Source organism: Etheostoma spectabile, unplaced genomic scaffold (genome assembly GCF_008692095.1).
Source record: "Etheostoma spectabile isolate EspeVRDwgs_2016 unplaced genomic scaffold, UIUC_Espe_1.0 scaffold00569721, whole genome shotgun sequence".
NCBI classification, from domain to species: Eukaryota; Metazoa; Chordata; class Actinopteri; order Perciformes; family Percidae; genus Etheostoma; species Etheostoma spectabile.
The window spans coordinates 1-24,477 of record NW_022605279.1 but is presented as its reverse complement, the minus strand read 5'-3'; the positions used below and the strand labels follow the sequence as shown (position 1 = coordinate 24,477).

Sequence of the window (24,477 nt, the reverse complement as noted above, 5' to 3'; positions counted from 1 at the left end):
TTCAGAATAACAGCAGTGTTTTTAAAGAAGTGAATACTGCTCAAAATCCTTAGAATAGCTTTTAATTCCATAATACAATGCATTGGGAGCACTGGCCGTTCATTTCCAAATCAAAACATGACCAACATGGATCAAGTCTGTGTTCTACCTTTACAAGAAATTAAGAAAATGGAATATTAGCAGTATTTGCATTTTCTTTACAAACGCAGATGTTTACTGTATATATTGAAAAATGTGTCGGGTGTGAATCCCAGCCACAATATTAGTTGCAGAACCATTATTTCTGAGAACTGCTCATATCTGTGTTGCATGGAGTCACCTGTGAACAGGTATTCCAGCCCAGGACCATTGAACTAAATCCATAATCCCTCGCATACTGGGTCTGGACTCAGAAACAGCATTTATGATGTCTCACCCTATAAGTGTTCTCTGTGATTGAGGTCCGGGGGTGGGCTGGCCGCCTCCATAACATCATCTGGTTCATCTGGAACCAAGACTTTGTTCCTTCCTGGTGTGTTTGGGTCCTTGTCTTGTTGAAAGACCCGTTTTTAAAGGCATTTCCTCTTCAGCAAAAGGCAACGTGACCTCTTCAAGTATGTGATGTATTGGAACTGATCCATGATCCCTGGTACGTGATAACAGGCCCAACACCACGTATGAGAAACATCCCATACCAGCATGCTTTACTGTCTTCACAGTGGACTGGGGCTTGATTTCAGTGCAGGGGGGTCGGAGGACAACTGTCTGCGGCTCCTAGACCCAAAAAGAACAGTTTCCCTCTCATCAGTCCCCAGAATGTTGCTCCATTCTCCTTGGGCCAGTCAATGTGTCCTTTGGTTGTTTCCCATGTCGGTCAGGCTTTGGATGTCATTTCAAGGCATTTGAAATGATTTTGGCTGAGCAGCTTATAATCTTCTGCACTTCTTTATATGTTTTCCCCTCTCATATCAACTTTTTAATCACAGTCCTCTGTCCTCAGAGCAATGTCTGGAACGAGCCATTTTGCTGAGAATTTTAGTGTATCCTTCCTTCCTTAATATGTATATATACAGTAGGGCTGCACAATTATGGCCAAAATAAAAATCCGATTATTTTGATTAAAGTTTGATCTCAATTATTCTCACGATTATTTGTTTATTTTAACCAAAACAAATTTATCGTCATGTAGGCTATTTATAACTGCGAGAGGAGTGTGATGGACGCTACTCACAGAGAGACGGCTGACTCTTTATGAACGGGTCGGGTTGAATGGCGGATAAACACGTTGTGTATATGAAACGTAATATTTACTGCGCTGCATTTTTATGAACTATGATATTCTTGCAATGGGTCACATATCCAGCAGCTCCGTCTTCTTTGTTCTTTGCCATGGCGGCCACAATAGCAGAGTTACCCGCAGAAACAATGGTACAGGGCACCCATATAGTTCAGTGGGTAGAGCGGGTGCCCATATACAGAGGTTTGCTCCTCGACACAGCGGGCCCGGGTTCGAATCCGGCCTGTGGCCCTTTTGCTGCATGTCTCTCCCCCTCTCTCTCTCTCTCTCTCCCCCCCCTTTCACATCTTCAGCTGTCCTCTCTGCCTAATAAAGGGATAAAACCCCGAAAACATAACTTAAAAAAAAAAAACAATGGTACAAATACAGGGTTGCCCCTCATATTTAACAATATACAGCTGTGTTAATTAAAAAATAAAACTGTAGACAAATGTCAAGTGTGTGGCCGGATGCGGACAGCAGAGGAGAGATTCAACACAGGCACGGCTTTACAGACGAAATGGGTCATGTATCGAAATATTAAACCATATCCATATAAACAGCATTGCAGCGGATGCGAGGACAATAGCACCGGTGCGTCCTAGAGGAGCTAACAGCTAACAGACGCTACTAGCACTGGTCACCGCTGTTGTCTGGAAAACAGACAACAGACGGGACAAAATGTTGCGTTTACTGGTAAACTGGTAAACCTTGAGACTGACGTATAACCGACTGCTATCTGTTGAATTTTCCTCCCGTTACTCTGTCCTCTGTGACTGTCTCCATCTAGATAGTAAGCTGCGGGGTGCAGGAACAACTGATTGGCTCATGTTCAGACGGTAGTAGCGGTAGATGGCCTATGCAAAAAAAAACGGAGCGTTCTATGCATTGACGCATTTAAAAAAAAAAAAACGCTCGATCACACAAATTTGATCGTGGGAAGTCAAACTCGGGATCACGATTAAAATTTGATTAATTGTGCAGCCCTAATATAATAATAATAATATATATATATATATATATATACAGTATATATATTAATTATGGGCCATAACTGACACCTGTTTCTTCACAAAATCAATCGGCTCACTAATTTTACACAACACTATTATTTTGAACATGCTCCTTTCAATTGTGTGGACAATACCAGTTGTCCACACAAGTTTGATTTAGCAAAAACAACAATCTAAAACAAAAGGTCAAAGGTCAACTGGTGCCCCTCATTGCCCCTAATGCCTATCAGGGTCAATGGTTCCAATTTACTTTACAGGAGTAGAGCTGTTCCAGCAACATGAAGACAACACGGTAACCCCTACAGATACCAGTGAAATCTAAAAATCTGTGGGAAAATGTTACATTTACAACTCTCCCGGCACTAAAAATCCTGAATGATCCCCCATTTGTTACCGGCTGGCTAAAGGCTGGCAACAAAATGGAGGCCACACACAAATTCATCAAAAGTAGTTTATTTATCACAAACTAACCAACACTAAATGTTATATTTCCCATAATGCAACTCCATAATAGTGATGTTGGCAGATAATTAGGAAAGGTAATGCGTCAGTCAAACAATGTTCCATAGACATGCTCTAAATGTTGTTTCTAGTTTAAGATAGAGCTCTACAGCATGGCACCTCAATAACTCACTCTCTTGGTTTTTCTCTGTTAATAGAAACGGAGAGGAAGAGGAGTCAAACGTCACCGCTGTCAGCACTGTGACAAATCCTTCACAACATCAGGATATTTAAAGATTCATCAGAGAGTTCACACTGGAGAGAAACCTTACAGCTGTGATCAATGTGGGGAAACCTTTTCTCGTAGTGGTAGCCTTAAAACTCACCAGCGCATTCACAGTGGAGAGAAGCCGTACTGGTGTGAACAATGTGGGGGAACCTTTTCTCATAATGTTAGCCTTAAAAAACACCAGCTCATTCACAGTGGAGAAAAGCCTTACAGCTGTGAGCAATGTGGGAAAACCTTTTCTCAGAGTAGTAGCCTTAAATCTCACCAGCGCATTCACACTGGGGAGAAGCCGTACTGGTGTGAACAATGTGGGAAAACGTTTTCTCAGATTAGTCACCTTAAAACTCACCAGCGCATTCACACTGGAGAGAAGCCATACTGGTGTGAACAATGTGGGAAAACGTTTTCTCGGAGTAGCACCCTTAAAAGACACCGACGCATTCACTCTGCCTCGTTGTGAACATGTTTCAGAGCCAAGCTGTTTCCTCCTCCTCATGCCCTGATAGCTGTGTTGTTATATTCTGATCTTCTCTCCACGTTGAAGGCTGACCAGCAGTAACTTTATCTTCTGATTAACATGTATGTTATTGTGGATCAGCTGGACTGTTTTCTGCCTGTCCTCAGAACCCTTTACCATTTAGGCACCAAAATTGGTGCCTGAACCCATCCTTTTAAAAATAGTTTTTTTAAATGTATATATTTAAATAAAAAAAGGAGCACAAAAAGACAGTCAGCTAAATTTAAGAACTGCTTGTTTATTACTACTATTACTATATGGTCCAAATGAAATGTAAAAAAAAAATGTAATATTCTCCAGTAAATTGCTGGTCAATGACAAAATTAACCACTATATGGAAAAGGCAGCGCTGGTGTTTCAGTAGCACCAAATCCCCGTTACTCGTCCGATAGATACGGGTGTTAAGGCACCGGTGCCGTACTAGCACCAGGTTTCGGTACCCAACCCTAACCACAATGTACCCACCGGGGAAGGAGAAGGCCAAAGGAGAAACATTAAGACGTTTAAAGATGTTTTAGTTGGAAAACGTAGACATGTTTGAAACTTTTATTTTGGTAAAAACTTTTTCATCTCTATAAATATAAAAAAAATTTTGGGCTGACAAGAAGTCAGTGTAATTTTCTTTTAAGGAATACATTTTGTCACCCTTAATATTTCTAAACTCCCAAAGTTGGTAAAAACTCTAACCTTTGAGCATTGTGAGTTTAATAAGCGCAATTCAATATTTGTTTAAATTGTCCTCTCCTCATTACCAACATACTAGAAGTCAGCCATTTTGAATTGTACGCTCTCAATTATTGTTTTGTAGTTTAACATGTTTTCCAACTTGGTGGAATTTCATTTAATAATCTTTGTCTGACATTTCATATTTTCTGTGACTGAATGTGGTTTTAAATCTGTTGAGGTCTGTTCAGACTGAAATTAAAGACCCTGATGATGTTTTACAAAATCTGATAATAGAAAGCAAACTTGTAAATAACATCAAGGATTGAATTGTTTTAAATGTTTTGCAATGTGGAACAATTAAATACATAAAAAAAATTAAACAAGGCCTCGTGCTGAATATTTGTGACTTGATTTGGTGGATTTATCCTTCCTGCCGTTTCTTTGTTTAAACTCCTTGATAAGAGAACGTTTCCATCCACTAAAAGTGCTGAAAGACTCAGATTATTATTCAAAGTGTGTGACAACGTTATGGGATGGATCCCTACAGAGATAGAGCTTTTAGTTAAAGAGTAAGATCATTTTAGTTTATCATAAAACATCACCAAACCCACCAGACTCCATGTAAATAATCACTATTTTTAGCGTGTATAGAGCAGCATATCTCCACCAGACTCCATGTAAATAATCACTGTATCTAAAACAAAAGACATTTTAGTAACTATTTGACATTGAAATCTTTGGTCAATATAAAATGCAACCCCCCCACCCTTTGATTGTTTCCTATTGATGAGTGACAGTTCATATCCCTCAATCTCCACCAACTCCTGTTGTTTATATAGGACAGCTGAAGACATGTAAGGACAGAGAGAGAGAATGACATGCAGCAAACGCCCTCTTCACCAACTGAGCTACCCGGGCGTCCCACACCCACATATTCTAATGTTATTGGAACAAAACTTTCGCAAGGCAAAAACAAATACTTTATTGAAAAATAATAAAAATAATAATACATTTTATTTAACAGCGCCTTTCTAAGCACTCAGGGTCGCTTTACAGACAAAAAAAAGACAGATACAGGCAACTGAAAAGTATAAACAGTTATGAAAAAATGACAGGAAGAGTGTATTTACAAATAAGAAAGCTGGAACAGGTGGGTTTTGAGTCTGGTTTTGAACAGGGGGAGAGAGTCGATACTGCGGAGGACAGGTGGGAGTCAGTTCCAGAGCTGGGGAGCAGAGCAGCTGAGGCTCTGCTCCCATGGTGACAAGTCAAGCTGGGGGGACAGTGAGGTGGATGGAGGAGGAAGATCTGAGGGAGCGTGAGGGGACGGCGATGTGAAGGAGTTCTGATAGATATGGAGGAGCAAGGTTATGGATGGCTTTGAAAGTATGGAGAAGGATTTTAAATTGTATTCTGAATTGAACTGGAAGCCAATGGAGCTGCTGGAGGACCGGGGTTATATGATGGAAAGGGGGTTCTGGTGACGACACGAGCTGCTGAGTTCTGAAAAGTTGAAGTTTATGGAGGGATATTTGAGGGAGGCCAAAAAGGAGAGAGTTACAGTAGTCAAGGCGGGAGGTGATGAGGCTGTGGATAAGGATGGAGGCAGTGTGAGTGGTAAGGGAGGGACGGAGGCGGTTAATGTTGCGTAGGTGGAAGTATGCGGACCGGCAGATATTATTTATGTGTGACTGAAAGGATAAGGAGGAGTCGAGGATTACGCCCAGATTCTTGACCTGAGGGGAAGGGGAGACCAAGGAGTTGTCAATTGGTAGAGTGAAACTGTTGATGAAAAAATGCCAGTACTTTATTAAAAAATGTTATCACTCTTTGTCATTTTTCTCTGGCATTGTTGATTTGAGTAGTGAGTAGCTTTAGGGCTGTGTGAAAATGGGCAAGCAGTGGTAGTAGTAGTCTAAATGTTAGCTGTGGTAAACAATTAGCAGCTGGTAGATAAATCTCCCCATCTGGTTATGGTCCCAGCACTTCCGCTGCGCCACTCTGCTCTCCTTAACCTGCCCAGGAGCTGTTAAATCTGTGATTCACATTTGAGGGGTAGGTTTGGAAGGACCAAGGTTCCAACAGCTATCTTTATGTGAGCTTCCTGATTGCTTACACGTTAACTATTCACATTGTGTTTTAAAAAAGGCAGTGATTTTAGCTTTGATTTACTCATCAGCTCTTTTTTGAAGGGATTTTAGACCTGGAACGAGCCATCTTTTATTTACTGTGGAGGTCCAAGTGGGAACGAGTGCAAAAAAGAGTGATGAAGAAGCCAAAGGAGAAAGGAGGGAAAAGAGTGCCGGACCTGTTATTGTTTTTAGGGAGTAGATTTACAGCTATACACTTTGCAAATCAGTGTCTCACCCTGGCCGCCATCAAAGATGCCATTTGGACCTCCAGAAACTTGCTGGTATTTCTGTTTAGTCTTTGGTCTCGGACAGTTACCTTGCAATCTAAAACTGTATATCCTATTGTCTCTGGAACAATAGTTAACAGTTGGAGGAGTAATAGCTCTTTACAGTGAATATGCAAAAGAAGATGGTCACAAGTTCAGCCCAGGTAAATGCTCAGCCCATATTCACACAGACCTAAACCTACTCACTTAATGCTGGTTATAATATTCTAATAATCAACAATGCCAGAGAAAAATGACAAAGTGTGATAACATTTTTTAATAAAGTATTGGCTTTTTCCTTGCAAAGGTTTTTTTCCCAATAACATTTACAAATATACCGTTAGTTACGGTGCCTGTGTTTGTCACAATGTGGACAGCTGCTACTTGCAGGTAGTGTGGCCGAATGGTCTAAGGCACTGGATTAAGGCTCCAGTCTCTCTGGAGGCGTGGGTTCAAATCCCACCACTGCCATTTGCAAATATTACATAGCTGGAAGCCAACCAATGTGGTCTCTTACAGCTGTGTCATTGGGCTGAACTTGGTGAAGTAACTAGAATCATCCATCAATCACCTTGCTGAGATTATTCCTTGTTAACCTGAGGTTCAATGATTGGTGAAACCTTCCTTTCCAGCACTTTGGAGTAGAAAATCAGCAAATAATTGCGATAGTTAATCGTGATCTCTAATTGTCGTTATCATTTTGGCCATAACCGTGCAGCTCAAAGAGATTTTATCAAACCAGGTTGGGCAAGTAACCTTTCTGCTGACTTCTTGTAAAAAAAAGCAAATAACACAACTCAAAGAAAGCTACTGTGATGGCTGGGAATCGAACCCAGGTCAACTGCTTGGAAGGCAGCTTTGCTCACCACTATACCACCATCACTGGACAGCACTTTTTCACTTCAAATCTTGTAATACATCTGGGTATTGAGACTGGAAATGCACTCTATCACTGAAAGTCCCTCCGGGGGGGTCCTGTGTTATCACAATCAACCGAATGGGAAGTTCGTATGACAATGCTGGCTCCCTTCGATAGCTCAGTTGGTAGAGCGGAGGACTGTAGAGGCATAAAGCTGAAATCCTTAGGTCGCTGGTTCAACTCTGGCTCGAAGGATAAGTTTTCTTCAAGAGTTTCCCTTCAGGGATCAATCAAGAATTTCTGATTCTGATGTAGATATGGAAACCTACTTATTGACCCAAAAGCATGACACTTCTTGCCGAGACATAACATGAAACAAAAAAAGAGGTGTGGTAGATATGAGCGCAGAAATCCTTTCACGACAGGCTTTACGTGAGATTCATGAAACGTTCGTATCACACCAATCAGAGCATAAGAATGATCGTACATTGATAAATGCAGCGGCTGGAAAGCGACTTGATTTTGCCACTAAGAAGTGATAGTAGTATTATGATGAATTTGCCTCGCGTGTGACACTCTTTTCCATCATATTCAATAACTAAACCAGATTATTCAATCCATTCCTCTACTTATATGCAAAGAATTCTCATCCAGGACCTAAAGCACCCTAAGCGAGAATCATAAACCTAGACCAATGAACAAGGAGAGCCATGTCCTGCTCATTGTTCCTCATATCTTTTCCCAGTTTTTTTTTTACTGCGTGCAGTTGAAGCAGGATATGAAAATTGCCAACATGCTGTACTACAATTGTGCTACAATTGTGCTGGCTCCTAATCTGGGTTAATTTAACAATAAACTGGATTTTAAAGTATAGATTTTGGTTGGAACAGCACCAAGCTTCAGGGCTTGTCCAGGAGTTGAACCTAGGACCTCTCGCACCCAAAGCGAATCATACCCCTAGACCAACGAGCCACGTAAAAAAAAATCCTATTAGCAATTTCTCATCAAGTAAATGTGATCAGTCAGTGATGCAAAAGGCAATGGTCAAGTAGTTGGTTTGGCATGTAGTGTTTTATGGCAACACTGCCAGATTGAGCTTTCTGATTATATTGGACGAAAGACTACTTTTGAAGCAAAACATTTTACCAACATTGGAACTTGAATTTTTTGGTCAAAAGTGACAGCAGATAAGCCTAGTTTCCACCATCTATTGGATGACAGACTACTTTTGTCAAAATTAGAAATTTAATATTGGTAAAAAAGAAATGCAGTTTGAAAGAGGAAATGCAGCTTGGATTTGTCACTGATTTGACTATGGTCAGGTAGATTGGCATGGGGTCTTTTCATGGCTCCACTGCCTGATTCAGCTTAACGATCTCATTTGACAACAGGAAGAATTTGATACAAAATATTTTTACCAAAACAAAGACTTGATTTTGTCAGTAAAAAGTGATAGTATAATATAACAGCTCTCCACATGACACACACAGGGACTGTGACTAACATTACATTTGTTAATATAACCAGACATAAGGCCAGTTGGGTTATCTTTGGGCTGCTCTATGGTCTCCTGCAGAAGGATAAGTCCCAGAGTTGGCTCTCCAGATTATTTAAAGAAACAAACGTCCCTGGGTGGACTTGAACCACCATCTTTCAGTTAACAGCCGACTGCGCTGACCTATTGCGCCACAGAGACTGCGCCTGTCTGATGTTTTGTGAGCGGTAGCTCGATCTTTAAGCCACAAGCATTTGTTTATGGCTGTCTGTTAAAACATGAACAGAGACAACTTCTCTTTGTTGAAGCATTATTACAATCAAGCATCAGGATAACATGGGGGGGGGGGGGGGGGGGGGGCTCTGCCATGGCTGTGTGTGGTAATAAAAGAAATACATAACATTGTAAAGGCTACCATACACAAGGCATAGGAATCATATATGTAGTAAATAATAACAATAAACCCAATATCAATTACATTATCTTAATGAGCAAGGACATTTAACAATGGCCATTATATCGAATCAGGCAGGTGTAAGCTAGCTAACAGGTGTAACCTAGGTAACAGGTGAAGAACACAAACAAGCTAACTTTTAAATTTGCCAGAACTACAGACCAATACAACAACAGGCTTAAATGAACTGACAACATCAGTTCTAGGACTTACAGTTCTAAAAGACGCACACAATCTCAGTTGATTATCCTCCGGACAACTAGTCTCTTGCTCTTTTCTCTCACAATCACACCTGATATACGACTTTTAGTACAAAACTAAAGTAACAATCCAATTTTGTAAAATGTAAGGAGTAGAAAGTGCAAATTGTAGTAGACTGCCTCAGTCTGTGGATCCTTATGGAGGAAGCTTGATTGATTGATGTACTGCCTTATTTTTACCATAACAGAGATCTAATATTGTACTAAACCAGGTTGGGCAAGTAACCTTTCTGGTTACTTCTTGACAAATAGAGTAAGTAATATCACTCAACGAAAACTACTGCAAAGGCTGGGAATCAAACCCAGGTCAAGTGCTGGGAAGGCAGTTACCTAAAGCACCCTAAGTAAGTAAAAGGATTAATAAAGATAAGTCTAAGTCAATCTCAGAAAACAGTTTTAAAAAACTGAAAATCTTCAGGGGATGTAGCTCAGTGGTAGAGAGCATGCTTTACATGTACGAGGACCTGGCATCTCCAGCAGGTATTATGGTAGAGTCTTTAAAAGAGCTGCAGAAGATATTACCTCCTGTGATAATCTGACTGGTAGAGTTATAGAACGTAGTGGTAGACTAAGACCTCCTGTGACAAAAACTAAGAGGTGTGCTCTTTCGTTTATACCTCAGACTATCAGACAGCACAACAAGCACTTTAAATGTACATGTTTTACAGTCTCTATTTTGCTGTATTTATGTACTTAAACTGTAGTATGTTTATAGTATTATGCTCCAGTTTTTAGAGGTGTTACAGCAGGTATGAGCACTGTTGTTTCCATTTTTATAGATGAAATAAACTGGACATGCTATCAGGTTTACTCTTCAGCAGACAGAAACCTTACATCCCAGACACTTCCTTTGCTAAACATCCACAGACTGGAAATAGACTTAGTGCTGATACAAATGATGAGATTTAGCAGAGGATGGTTTCGATCCATCGACCTCTGGGTTATGGGCCCAGCACGCTTCCGCTGCGCCACCCTGCTCTGCTGTTTGGGCTCAAGGGATGAAAAATTCTGTGATTCACATTTTGAGGGAAGGTGGCAACAAAGGTTCTAACAGCTTACGGGTGGCAAAGTTTAACATTTTGTAGACCTTGCAACTTGCGTATCACTCTGCTCAGCCTCCCTGGTCTACTCCAAGGTGGTGGAAAGTAAGCTTCAGCCAATCCTCCGCCAAGTTACCTGTTATTTGCAGGTAGTGTGGCCGAGTGGTCTAAGGCGCTGGATTAAGGCTCCAGTCTCTCTGGAGGCGTGGGTTCAAATCCCACCACTGCCATTTGCATCTATTACATAGCTGGAAGCCAACCAAGGTGATGTCTTGCAGCTGTGTCATTTGGGCTGAACTAGGAAAAGTAACTAGAATCATCCATCATTACCTTGCTGAGATTGTTCCTTGTTAACTTGAGGTTCAACAATTGGTGAAACCTACCTTTCCAGCACTTTGGAGTAGAAAATCAAAAAATAATTGTGATAATTAATCGTGATCTCCATATTGATCAAAATAATCGTGATTATCACTTTGGCCATAATCGTGCAGCCCAAAGAGATCTAATGTTTTATCAAACCAGGTTGGGCAAGTAACCTTTCTGCTGACTTCTTGTAAAAAAAGCAAGTAACATCACTCAAAGAAAGCTACTGCGATGGCTGGGAATCAAACCCAGGTCAACTGCTTGGAAGGCAGCTATGCTCACCACTATACCACCATCACTGGGCAATAAAATGTTCACTTCAAATCTTGTAATACATCTGGGCATTGAGACTGTGAAGTGCGCTCTATCACTGAGCTACACCCCCTGATGAGTCAGAAATTCCCTCCAGGGGGTCCTGTGTTATCACATTAACAAGAATGGGAAGTGCTTTCATAAACATTGTTGACCTTTAATAGCTCAGTTGGTAGAGCGGAGGACTGTAGAGGCACAAATCCAATATCCTTAGGTTACTGGCTCAAAGAAGCAGTGTCTTCCAGAGTTTCCCTTCACGGATCAATCAAGTATTTCTGATTCTGATGTAGAGATGGACAGCCGGCCCAAAAGCATAATACTTCTTGCCGAGACATAACAAAAAAAACCAGGAAGGGCTCATTTAAAGGTTTTATTGCTTACTTAGCCATATAATTGTAACATTATTTATTAATATAACATTAAAAATAATCACATGTTAGTCATATTTTTTATGAATTAATTTATTAAAAAACTATTAAGAAGATAAGGATAAACAAGATAAAGATAGGATGGCTGAGCGTTCCAAGGCGCTGCTTTCAGGTCGCAGTCTCCACTGGGGGCTTGGATTCAAATCCCACTTCTTACATGAATTGTTTCCTTCTAGAACTAATTTCAGAGACATGGTATTGGGAAGCTTGAATTCAGATTCTCTACATTATAGTGGACATTAATTTGGGCACGATACTGAATTGCAAGTACAGCCGTACCTTTGTGAGAATCTGCATTATCAACCCTGTAAAGTTACCATGTGTACACAGTAGACCTATCTACTGCTGTATTCATTGTTAGTGGCAAGAGCTTTAAAACCTATTCTTGACTTGCCTTGTTCCACATCCTGTGTAAACGCTTAGCTTACTAAATGACTTAAGTTAGCCAGTAATTGTTGTGTGCCTTCAATAGCATAAGTGTTAATATTATGGAAGAAGCTGCATGGCAAACCAATGTTGCCTTTCAGAACAGTGGTTCCATGGTGTAATGGTAAGCACTCTGGACTGTGAATCCAGTGATCCGAGCTCAAGTCTCGGTGGAACCTGGTTTTAAGCCAGAGCACTGGTGAAATTAAAAATCAACCTCTACTCTGTCCATATCTCTGCTAACGGGTAAAAATATCTTGGCTGTTTGACTGAAAACAGTATGTTGGTGTGGCTGGTGAACTGTGACCTGTACTTCATTTTAACCTAAAGAGCTCCAAATTTAGACTTAGTTGAACATATTAAAGATATTTTCACTAGGTCATTATATTTTTGCAAGACAGACTTAGCTGCAGGAGGCGCTGTAGCTTAGTGGTTAAAGCGCCTTTCTCGTAAACAGGAGATCCTAGATCCAAATCCCAGCAGTGCCTGGTTATCACTTAATAAAGTGTTTCCACATGGTTCGTGATACTTAACATGTGCAACAAAGATGAAGCCTGATTTTCTAGAGCACTAAAGTGACATGTGTGTGTTTTGTACCATAACATTACATGTGTCCATGTAAAGCGAATGAAAGCCTTTGTTGGAGGTGTTGTTGCAACTTTAGTGTGAAGATTATAAAGTTTTTATTATCATGAATTTCAGTCTTACCTTGGAAGCTTAGGGCTCCTGCACACTGCCTGCATGGCGTGAGCGTGTCAGCTGAGGTTAGAATGCCTACCGTATTGGTCAATACTGTTAACATGGGAGAAATAAAAACAGACACGCCACACAACGCTATGTTAACTGTTGAGGAGGACTAAATTAGGACTGTGTTTTAAGCGTTCCATGGCTTTCCATAAGAAATGTCATGATAACAGCTGTTTTCAGTGTTGATGGAACATGGCCTGACTGGAGGGAGAGGGTTTATGACCTTTGTGATGAGGGGACTTATGGCAAGGAGGTTGGATTTTACCAGGGCTGTGGGGAAGGGTCTCTCATCTCTCAAGGTCCTTGCATAGGACTTCTGTTGTTCTCAGTAGGCCTTCCTATGAACAGTGAGTCCTGAGACGTCGCTCAAGGACACGTCCAGCTGTTTTCATTTGCCGGAGTTCGTAGGGGTCCCCTACTGGAGCTGCTGGACGAAGATGCATGTATGGAAGCAACCCTGTTCATTAGCTCGTTGTATTCTTGCAAGACAGACTTTTCTGTCGAAGGCGCTGTAGCTTAGTGGTTAAAGCGCCTGTCTTGTAAACAGGAGGTCCTGGGTCCAAATCCCAGCAGCGCCTGGTTGTCACTTAATGGAGTTTATCCATATGATTTGTGATTCTTAACAGACAAACAAAGATACCAGCTGCCTTATTTTCCAGAGCATAAAGTGACATGTGATGTTGTCTATAACATTATATGTGGCTGAAAATAGTCTATACCAGTGGAGTGGAATGCTGGCTTAATAGGTGCAGGTGGGCTGCACGCTGTTATGTCAGCCATTTTGGGAATCACTGGTTTAGACTTCCACCAATGACACTCATCAAGTGTGCAGGTGATGACGGATGGCCTCGCGCCCTCTCACCATCTCACCCCGGACACCCATCTCACCTCGGACACAACCTGTTCCAGCTTCACCCCTCTGGTAAGTGCTACAGCACTTTACGCCAAAACCAACAGAGTCAGGACCATTCCTTACCACAAGTCATCACTGTTGTTTTGGTTGTGAGCAGTACTCAAGGGTGTGCTGTGGCTTAGTTGGTTAAAGTGCATGTCTAGTAAACAGGAGATCCAGGGTTCAAATCCCTGCAGCATCTTGTTGTTGCAGTCATTACCTCTTTATGCATCCCATCATCATGTCTACCCAATCCCCATGCTACTCATTAAGCCCTGGTAGCAAATGAAAAAGGCATGTTACATTTACACAGAAAGACTACAATAATACGGGCTTAAGAAGATACATGAAAACACATGAAATTCAGAGCAAGGCAAGTTTAAGCTAGTTCATTCATCAGGTTTTGTGGTTCTGTTTATAGAAACTACATCCTGTTATATTGCGTGATCATACATGAATTCGCAAAATCCCGTGGGTCCTTGTGACTTCAGTGGTCCGTCATGGCCTGCAACAAATCTGGACCTGGTGGGTGTTGACAGACTGTGGATCACGGAGCAGACACGAAGCGGAGTGGATCCCAGTTGGTGGAAGTCAGGGGTAAGGCCTCCTGCACACTGCCTGTGTGGTGTGAGCATGGCATTTCTGTTGCGTGGTATTTTCTTGGTCTTTGCACACCAGAAATGTTTCTGACGTGGCGCTGTTGCTGCTAGCCTTGTCTGTACACATGTATGTTTCTCTGACATGTGATTCAATAACTTGTTAATTATTAATCTGGACTGGTTTGAAATGAATCAGATCATCTAAAGGGGGTGGATTAACTACCCACATTACACCTGAAATACCCTCAAGATTTGAATGATCCTTGGAACTGAAGTGCTTGGGAATCCCATCAGTCATTCAGAACTGGCCAAGGTACTTGTGAGATAGGCTCTATCTTTGTCTGATTGATGGTACCAACTGTAATGGAGTCTTTCAGGCCTCAGGGGTTCTCCACTGTAAAAACAGAGCATATTTTACAGCTGTGATGGCCGAGTGGTTAAGGCGTTGGACTCGAAATCCAATGGGGTCTCCCTGCGCAGGTTCAAACCTGCTCACAGCGATTGCTAACTGCAGAGTAATTAAGAATTCAGTGAGATATAGGGGAGGAAGATATTTTGAGAAATTACAGTTCATTGGTGGTGCAGATCCCTACGAGTTGGCTCCCTCTTCTTAGATCCATGAAGACACAGTGATTCTTCTTTCAGTTGCATATCCCGATATAGTCAATTAATATCAAATAATCAATGTATTAATTTTCCTTCCAGCAGCATTGAAGACGTTAAAGTAAGGCAGTCAGTGCCCAAAGTGCCTTGGTCGGTAAAGTTCATGTTTATTTCACCTCTGACCTCATTTAGCATCAAACACCTGAAACCCCACCTGACAGTGATGTCACAGGGTCCTGGTGTACACCTGGGCCCTGTTCAGCCCCACAAAACAAGGTTTAAAAATATTAAAAAATGGGTTCAATCCATTTCCCTTTAGATATGTATTGCCCCTCAACAGGCCACAACTGGGCAAAATTAAATAATGCTTGTTAATCACTATAGCAAAAGCAAATATACACACTCTTTGTAGTGGAGATAACGTAAGTATTAACTGATTACAGGCACTGCTGGGATTTGGACCCAGGATCACCTGTTTACAAGACAGGTGCTTTAACCACTAAGTTTAATTTCAGCATAACCGAAATTTATTTTCTTGCTTTACAACAAGAACTATAAAGTTGGACTTGTTACAACATTTTGATATACTATACTATGAGTTTTTATTACTTTTTATGAATTTTTTGACAACTACACTATGACTTTCATGAATATTTCGACATACTAAACTATGACTTTTTATGATTTTTTTGACATACTATGGTTTAATGACTTTTTGTGAATTTTTGATATACTATTCTGACCTTCTCTTGAAGAGGGGAATTAGCTCAAATGGTAGAGCGCTTGCTTAGCATGCGTCAGGTAGCGGGATCGATGCCCGCATTCTCCAGAGGACTTAGGAATCTTCTTTTTTAGGAATATTTGGATGTAATACAGTGTGACTTTTTATGACATTTATGAATATTTAGTCATACTATACTATGACTTTCACACATTTTTGACATATTATACTTTAACTTTTAGAAATTTTCGACATACTATACTATGACTTTTATGATTTTTTTGTCATACTAAACTATGACTTTTATGAATTTATACATGTTATACCATGACTTTTTAAGACTTATGATTTTTTAACATACTATCCTATGACTTATGACATTTTTGTCATACTATACTATGACTTTTGATTTTTTGAAATACTATACTGTGACTTTTTATTAATTTTGACATACTATACTATGACTTTTATAAAGTTTTTGAAATACTATACTGTGACTTTTTATGAATATTTTGACTTACTATACTGTGACTTTTTATGAATTTGTGACATACTATACTGTGACTTTTTATGAATTTGTGACATACTATACTATGACTGTTTATGAATTTTATGAATTTTTGACATACTATACTATGACTTTTTATAAATATTTCAACAAACTATAGTATGACTTTATATAATTTTTTGACATACTATACTATGAATTTTTATGACACTATATGAATTTTTGTCATACTATACTATGACTTTTATGAATTGTTTGACATACTATACTGTGACTTTAATGAATTTTTTGACATACTAAACTATGACTTTTAGGAATTTTCGAGACGTCATGCCATGACTTTTTAGGACTATTTCGACATACTATACTATTTTTTTTATGAATATTTTGACGTGCTATACTTGAGTTACTACGAGGCTTTGAAGACTAAAATTTATTTGTGGATGAAATTATTTAAACTGAATCATTGTTTTTTTTTGTCACACACACACACGCAGACACACACACTTTATGAATGAACCTCAGATAGTTCAACCTGTTTTATTAGGAAGTGGTTTTACACTCTTTCAAAATAAAACATTCATGCAACAAAACTTAAATAAGGTGCTCAGGTTTTAAAACGGACGTAAACAGAAAATAAAAACAAAACTGAGTTCTTCTGTTCCAACAAGAAATAAGGACGAATAAAAGGATCTGTCTCTGTCTTCGTGATGTTGGGTTGGTCCTCTAATCGGTCCCCGTCTTCTCCAGACGGATCTGTCCCCGTCTTTTCCTGGAAGACAGATTTATTATTTCAGTTTAATTATTAGGAATCAAAGTCTCGTGTGTTGGTCCTTTGATCTGTCCCCGTTTCTCCTCTGATATGTCCCCGTTTTCCCTCCGATATGTCCCTGTCTTCTCCCACAGATCCGTCCCCGTTTCTCTCCCTTATATGTCCCCGTCTTTTCCCTCTGATATGTCAACGTCTTTTCCCTCTGATATGTCCCCGTCTTCTCCCTCTGATATGTCCCGTCTCTTTCCCTCTGATATGTCCCCGTCTTTTCCCACGGATCTGTCCCGGTCTTCTCCCTCTGATATGTCGCCATCTTCTCCCTCTGATCTGTCCCCGTCTTCTGCCACCGATCTGTCCTTGTCTTCTCCCTCTGATTTTCTTCTTAAATCTTTGTGGGTTTTTCTCAAAATTTGTAAAGCTTTTTTTTTTTACACGTCACTTTTCACATTTGCACAAGGAAACTCACATCTACAAAGATGAATTGGAGAGATGTGACTCCCTGATGGTCTAGTGGCTAGGATTCGGCGCTTTCACCGCCGCGGCCTGGTTCAATTCCCGGTCAGGGAATGGTCAGGATTGACAGATTCAGGTGTAACGTTTGAAGGAGTAAGTTCCTGGACTTGTTTTTGGTTAATTCAATTTGTCAGATTCTTCCTCATTAGTTTAACGGTAGAACCCCAACACTTTTAAAGAGTACCATTCCTTTAAATCAGACTCCGCTGAAACTGGTCCCGGATTGGAAAACCGGGCAGAAAACATGTTTGATTTTTATTAATTTTGAACACTGAGTGATACAATTAAATGGTTCAGTCGAGTCATCAGTGAGCCGGACAACATTTGGCACTATGTCAGCAGAAGAAACAACATAGATAGAGAGAAAGAGTACAGGTTCATTGTCTTTACTCATGCACATACATGTTTTTTATTCAAATGTTTATATAACTCTTTAGCCTCATTTGTTGTTTTTGGGGATTCCTGGATCCTGAGGTAGGTGATCCTACGTCACGGTAAAGCTCTCTTTGACAGCAGGAACATGCTCAATGCTTATGTAAAGTTTTGTCTTCTTGGACTATATTCAATTTAATACTGTTTTCCTATAACACACATATCTGTTGTTTTATTTAGGCCATGTATCCACCTACTCCAGCATTTCTGCAACACCTACACAAAGACATCTGGAAACGTTACTCACCAGCTTAGGTTTGAAAAAGGGTTGAGTTGTAGTCTGTACAGACGACGGGTAGTTTCCTCCCTATAGAAATGTTTAAAAGGATATTCTCCCTTGTTACTGGTTGAACAATGCTGAATGTTTTCTAAGTCATTCTTATTACTGTAACTTTAGCATTGACTTGACTGTTGAATTCAGTAAGTGCTACTTGTTGGGGCAGTTGAACATGACAACGCTACAGACTAACGGAAGATGGATGTCATTGTAATCACATTCAGATCATCTCAAATGGAGACATGATATTGGGTTCATAAGTGCTTCTCTTTGGGGTGTTCCCGGTAGTGAGTTCATCATCAGACATAGCTCTGAACAAATGCAGAAACAAGTAGGAAGTAAGCAGAAAGGTTATTTGCCCAACCAGATTTGATAAAACATTAGATCTCTGTACAAAATAGCTCTTGTACAAATAAGGGAGCATATCAATCAATCAAACTTCATCCACAACTATCCACAGACTATGATTTGCACTTTGTCCATGTCTGGTATTACTAACCAATTGAAATGTTTTGAACATTCATGCAAACAGGTATAGGGCTGTGTTTCAGGTTGTCGTGGCCGAGTGGTTAAGGCGATGGACTAGAAATCCATTGGGGTCTCCCCGCGCAGGTTCGAATCCTGCTGACAACGAGAGGCGTTCTTTAAGAGCGGTAGAAAACCAACAACATATGACATTACACCAAATGCAGATGTACCTTCGTGAACAATATTGTATTATCTCATAACTACTGGAAGCCTCCAGCAATGTATTTCTTAGCATTTATTTTCAGTCTGTGTTACAAGATTTGCAGTAAACGTTGTATTGTCCAGCAGAAAGGCAACAGATATGTTACTTTTTGACTATGAATAATATCATCAGTGCAAGCATTTTCCCAGGTTTGATTTCCAGCCACCGCAGTTGCATTTACAGGTTTTGAAGCCATATACAACATTAACATTACACGTTTTACCCAGGTTTCTTCTTTTATTCAGTGATATTTCAATTTCCTTGCGGGAGTCTTCCCAAAAGGATTAATAAAGATAAGTCTAAATCTATCTCAGAAAAAAGTAAAAAATCTGAAAATCCTCAGGGGATGTAGCTCAGTGGTAGAGGGCATGCTTTACATGTATGAGGACCTGTCATCTCCAGCAGGTATTATGGTAGAGTCTTTAAAAGAACTGCAAAAGAAGATATTACCTCCTGTGGTAATCTGACTGGTAGACAGCACAACAAGCACTTTAAACGTACAAGTTTCTATTTACAGTATTTATTAACTGTAGTGTAATGTATTTATTGTTTTATGCTCCAGTTTTAATGGGTGTTACAGCAGGTATGAGCACTGTAGTTCTATTTTTGGATGAAATGAACTTAAACTATTAAATTTACTCTTCAGCCGGAAGAGACATTTCACTTCAGGCACTTGCAGCAACAGATGTTATGTTGCTGGTACAAAGTATAGGAACTAGCAGAGGATGGTTTCGATCCATCGACCTCTGGGTTATGGGCCCAGCACGCTTCCGCTGCGCCACTCTGCTCTGCTGTGCATACTAAGGGGCTGGACAAACAAGCCGAAATATGTCGGTCAAAGGCAGAAAGGAACTGTTCACTTGTGGCCATTAACGACAAAAAGACAAACCTGAAGAATAAAAAAAAATAGTATGCATTGTCATGTTTCCTGTATTGAGTATCATTGTCAAACATAACACCATACCTTTTGACAGCGATAAGTACCCCACTAACACAGAACGTTAGGGAACGTTAGTTTTTGGTTCTCTAAAGGTTAGTTTGAACCAAACGCTAACGTTTAGAGAACGTTCCCTCCTGGATATAACGTTCCCTGCTGGGATTTGGACCCGGGATCTCCTGTTTACAAGACAGGCACTTTAACCACTAAGATAGAGCGCCTTCTACAGATGAGCCTGTCTTGCAAGAATACAATGAGCTAATGAACACGGTTGCTTCCATCCAACCATCTTCGTCCAGCAGCTCCAGCAGGGGACCCCTACGAACTCCGGCAAATGAAAACAGCTGGACATGTCCTTGAGCGACGCCTCAGGACTCACTGTTGATAGGCAGGCCTACCGAGAACAACAGAAGTCCTATGCAAGGACCTTGAGAAATGAGAGACCTTTTCCCAAAGCCCTGGTAAAATCTAACCTCCATGCCATAAGTCCCTTCCTCACAAAGGTCTTAACCACTCCCTCCAGGCAGGCCATGTTCCATGGAAAGCCATGAAAAGCTTAAAATACAGTCTTAATTTAGTCCTCCTCAACAGTTAACATAGCGTTTGCTGCGTGGTGTGTCTGTTTTTTTTTTTATATTTCTCTCATGTTAACAGTATTGACAAATACGGTAGGCATTCTAACCTCAGCTGACATGCTCACGCCATCAGGCAGTGTGCAGGAGCCCTAAGCTTCCAAGGTAAGACTGAAATTCATGATAATAAAAACTTTATAATCTTCACACTAAAGTTGCAAAAACACCTTGGCTTTAATTTTGCTTTACATGGACACATGTAATGTTATGGTAGAAAACAACACAACATGTCACTTAAGTGCTTTAGAAACATCAAGCATTAACTTGTTTGCACACGTTTAGTATTGGCAAACATATAGAAACACTTCATTCAGTGATAACCAGGCACTGCTGGGATTTGGACCAGGATCTCCTGTTTACAAGACAGGCGCTTTAACACTAAGCTACAGCGCCTCCTGCAGTGAAGTCCGTCTTGCAAGCATACAATGAGCTAGTGAAAAGGGTTTCCCCCATCCATCCATCTTTGTCCAGCAGCTCCAGCAGGGGACCCCAAACTGCCCTTTGCCTAGCCACATAAACCAGCTCCGACTGGGGGATCCTGAGGCGTCCCAGGCCAGGTTGGAGATGTACTCTCTCCACCTAGTCCTGGGTCTTCCCCGAGGCCTCTCCCAGCTGGATGTGCCTGGACCAGCTCTCTACGGAGGCCCCCAGGAGGCATCCTTACCAGATGACCCAACCACCTCAGTTGTTTACACCGAGTACCTCCATAATGGCCATGCATCCGTGCTCCTCCCCAGAGGTGCTGTGGATTAGTTAGTTAAAGTGCCTGTCTAGTCATCAGAAGTTCCTGAGTTCAAATCCAGCAGCACCTTGTTGTTGCAGAGATTACCTGTACTTGTTTTTAAGTTGCCTGCCAATCAGATGGTGTTGTGGGCGGGGCATTAAGTCTGACTCAGTGGTGAGTGAAATGGAGCAGTTGACTGACACAGAACTGTAGTGGAGCCAAAATAGCGCATTTATTGATAATTTCATTAGTTATCAGGCAAATAGAACACCTTGTGGGCATGTTATTGGTGTTTCTGTGTAAATGTAACATGCCATTTTCATTTGCTACCAGGGTGCTTTCACAGGGATTGGGTCGACATGATGATGACGACACGCCAAAAGAGGTAATCTCTCCAAACAACAAGGTGCTGCTGGGATTTGAACCCAGGATCTCCTGTTTACTAGACAGGCACTTAACCAACTAAGCCACAGCACCTCCACGAGAAGCTACCTTGGTAAGTTAATTTGTCTTTTACCTTGTATAAGCTAAACATACAGTATATGACTGGCAGTATGGGAGTAACGGCTTAACTCGCCTAGGCTTGGCGGATCAATCTTATCAGTCAGTCTGCAGAAGAGGTGTAAGTACCTGGCAGGTCTCTCCCTTCAGTAGTTTGAGAACGCCAGCCCCATCCTTCCCTTTGGTGCTGATCATCCACATCTCACCCCATAGAGCCAGTGAAGCTCGGTCCACCAGATGGACCAGTCACCATTTGAACCAGACTGGGGGGGACGTTTCAGAGCCCAGCATGGATCGTAGAGCAAACAGCTACGGCCGCAACAGTACCTTCTGACGTCACTGTTCCTTCCAACATGGAGCTCTTCCAGATTGTCGAGAATCTCTAGCAGCTGGATGTGCTGCCATACAAATGAGAAAGTGGTAACCAGGTCAAGACAAGACCAGGAGGCAGTAAGTCTGCTTGAAGAGAAGACTACGCGTGTGGAGGTGGACAGAATACTCCGCTATGCTGTAACAGTTTCCCTAACTTACCGACATGGGAAAAGTACAACGCATAAAAATTAAAGTAATGGGTGGATCTCTGATATCTATCCGCTATAATTTAAACATATAAGTTCAGATTCTTTTGTTCTGCAGCAAGCTCACCTTTGCCTCTATATTTTCCTTCATATGAGTCAAAGCCAGCAGCACTAAGGAAGAGTAGCCTCTCCTACGACGAGTGGTGGCGACCACGGGGAAACTTTGGTTTCCCAGTCAGTTCCAGTAGTACAGGTGAGAAAGTGGTGGAGAAAACGAGGACTGTGGGCCGGCGTTGTTGGTACGTGAGTGTAAATACATCCAACATGCTAAAAATATCCAACGCCATCACCCAGACATGCCAATCACTGGAACGAGACAAAAAAACTGTCCAACGTCTCCTCCCTACAGTGGTTATCCAGCACTGCTATGCTATAAATTATAGTTGAAAAGTAAACACCTGTTGTCTTTCTGCTGCTTTCTGCTCTGTTGATAACTTTTCAACTGGTTAATAGTAGTTACCAAACACGGGCAAAGTGCAAATTGTAGTGCACTTCCTGTGTCTGTGGATCCTCGTGGAGGCAGCTTGATTGATTGATAGGCTCCCTTATTTGTACATAACAGAGATCTAATATTTTATCAAATTGGGTTGGGCGTGTAACCTTTCTGGCAAATCTTCACAAATAAAGCAAGTAACCACAAAATGAAAACTAATGCAATGGCTGGGAATCAAACCAGGTGAACTGCTTGGAAGGCAGCTATGCTCACCACTATACCACCATCACTGGGCAATGCAATGTTCACTGCAAATCTTGATACACATCTGGGCATTGACACTGATTTGCATTAATTACATAAACGCAAGGAGGTCACGGCAACCCACAACACTGTGCTATTCAAATATGCACTAATCCTTTTCAGTTGTTGAGTAAAGCAGGACATGGGTAAAGTGCACCGAGTTTTTAGACACTTGATAAGTTAATCATCCACTTTATGGCCTTTTAATACTTGCTGCATTGTTTCATTTCTCTTTCAGAATAAGAGCTTCTGCAGCTCTTTGACAGACTGGACCAGGAATACCTGATGGAGCAATGGGGATTGAACCAGGTCCTCATACATGCAAAGCATGCACTCTACCACTGAGCTACATCCCCTGAATGGTTCCAAAGTTCTTTTACTTTTTCTAAGATCATTGAATAAGAGAAGAACGCTATCGGACATCGGTCAGTGGAGCCATGAAAGACCCCATGACAAATCTACCTGACCCTAGTCTTTCAAGTCAGTGACAAATCTAAGCTGCATTTCCTTTTTACCAAAATTCAATTTCCAATTTTGGTAAATGTTTTGCGTCAAAAGTAGTCTGTTGTTCAAAATAATCAGACAGCTCAATTGGCAGTGTTGCCATAAAAACACTACATGCCAAACAAACTACTTGAACATTGCCCTTTAGTCACTGATGATCACATTTCTTGATGCAAAGTTGCTAATGCATTTTGTTGGTGTGTTTATTTGATCCACATTAGGACAATGCATGTTCACTGCAAATCTTGCAACATATCTGGTGATTGAGGACTGATTTTTGCATTAATTACCATGACACAAGGAGATTGCCTTTTAATACTTCTGTCTTTCAGAATAAGAGGTTTGCAGCTCTTTTACAGACTGTTACAGAAAACTTGCTGGAGATGCCGGGGATTGAACCGGGGCTCATACATGCAAAGCATGCGCTCTACCACTGAGCTACATCCCTGAATGTTTCTACAGAAACCCCCTACCCGGGAAAAAATGTTGAAGTAAACTTGTTTGTTTGTTTTATTTGGATCCCCATTCGCTTCAGCATGAACTAAAAGCTTTTCTTCCTGGGGTCCTACAATCCTTTCTTTGACAATACTCTATGACATTTCATTACACAAACACAGACATAATTAGAAAATACTAACCATAATTAAGTCATAAAGTTAACGCATTTATATCAGAAATAAAACAAAAGACACTACTCCGCTAAATTGACTTAGTTTTCACTTGAGGTCAATAAAATCCCTCCTACTGCATGCCTTGTTGGATGAATGATGTTAGCAGTTTTCTTAAAGGATAGTTTTGCTGTTTGAAAATACAAGGGTTTTGTTTGTTATAACATTATGAAAAAAACATTAACAA

At 40.8% G+C, this 24,477-nt stretch overlaps 10 non-coding genes across 10 annotated transcripts; 6 read left to right on the top strand and 4 right to left on the bottom strand.

Annotated features, from left to right (window-relative positions):
- The first annotated feature begins 6,968 nt into the window (after positions 1-6,968).
- Positions 6,969-7,050, top strand: trnal-aag (transfer RNA leucine (anticodon AAG)). Its single transcript has one exon. It is a non-coding gene; the product is annotated as a tRNA-Leu (tRNA).
- A 2,011-nt stretch (positions 7,051-9,061) lies between these two features.
- Positions 9,062-9,134, bottom strand: trnan-guu (transfer RNA asparagine (anticodon GUU)). Its single transcript has one exon. It is a non-coding gene; the product is annotated as a tRNA-Asn (tRNA).
- A 1,701-nt stretch (positions 9,135-10,835) lies between these two features.
- trnal-aag (transfer RNA leucine (anticodon AAG)) lies at positions 10,836-10,917 on the top strand. Its single transcript has one exon. It is a non-coding gene; the product is annotated as a tRNA-Leu (tRNA).
- Positions 10,918-12,323: 1,406 nt separating this feature from the next.
- On the top strand, positions 12,324-12,395 carry trnah-gug (transfer RNA histidin (anticodon GUG)). The gene has a single exon. It is a non-coding gene; the product is annotated as a tRNA-His (tRNA).
- A 1,073-nt stretch (positions 12,396-13,468) lies between these two features.
- On the top strand, positions 13,469-13,541 carry trnat-ugu (transfer RNA threonine (anticodon UGU)). The gene has a single exon. It is a non-coding gene; the product is annotated as a tRNA-Thr (tRNA).
- Positions 13,542-14,873: 1,332 nt separating this feature from the next.
- trnas-cga (transfer RNA serine (anticodon CGA)) lies at positions 14,874-14,954 on the top strand. Its single transcript has one exon. It is a non-coding gene; the product is annotated as a tRNA-Ser (tRNA).
- A 3,877-nt stretch (positions 14,955-18,831) lies between these two features.
- trnas-aga (transfer RNA serine (anticodon AGA)) lies at positions 18,832-18,913 on the top strand. The gene has a single exon. It is a non-coding gene; the product is annotated as a tRNA-Ser (tRNA).
- Positions 18,914-19,726: 813 nt separating this feature from the next.
- On the bottom strand, positions 19,727-19,798 carry trnam-cau (transfer RNA methionine (anticodon CAU)). Its single transcript has one exon. It is a non-coding gene; the product is annotated as a tRNA-Met (tRNA).
- A 1,909-nt stretch (positions 19,799-21,707) lies between these two features.
- Positions 21,708-21,780, bottom strand: trnat-agu (transfer RNA threonine (anticodon AGU)). Its single transcript has one exon. It is a non-coding gene; the product is annotated as a tRNA-Thr (tRNA).
- A 2,220-nt stretch (positions 21,781-24,000) lies between these two features.
- On the bottom strand, positions 24,001-24,070 carry trnaa-ugc (transfer RNA alanine (anticodon UGC)). The gene has a single exon. It is a non-coding gene; the product is annotated as a tRNA-Ala (tRNA).
- Between the last annotated feature and the right edge of the window lie 407 nt (positions 24,071-24,477).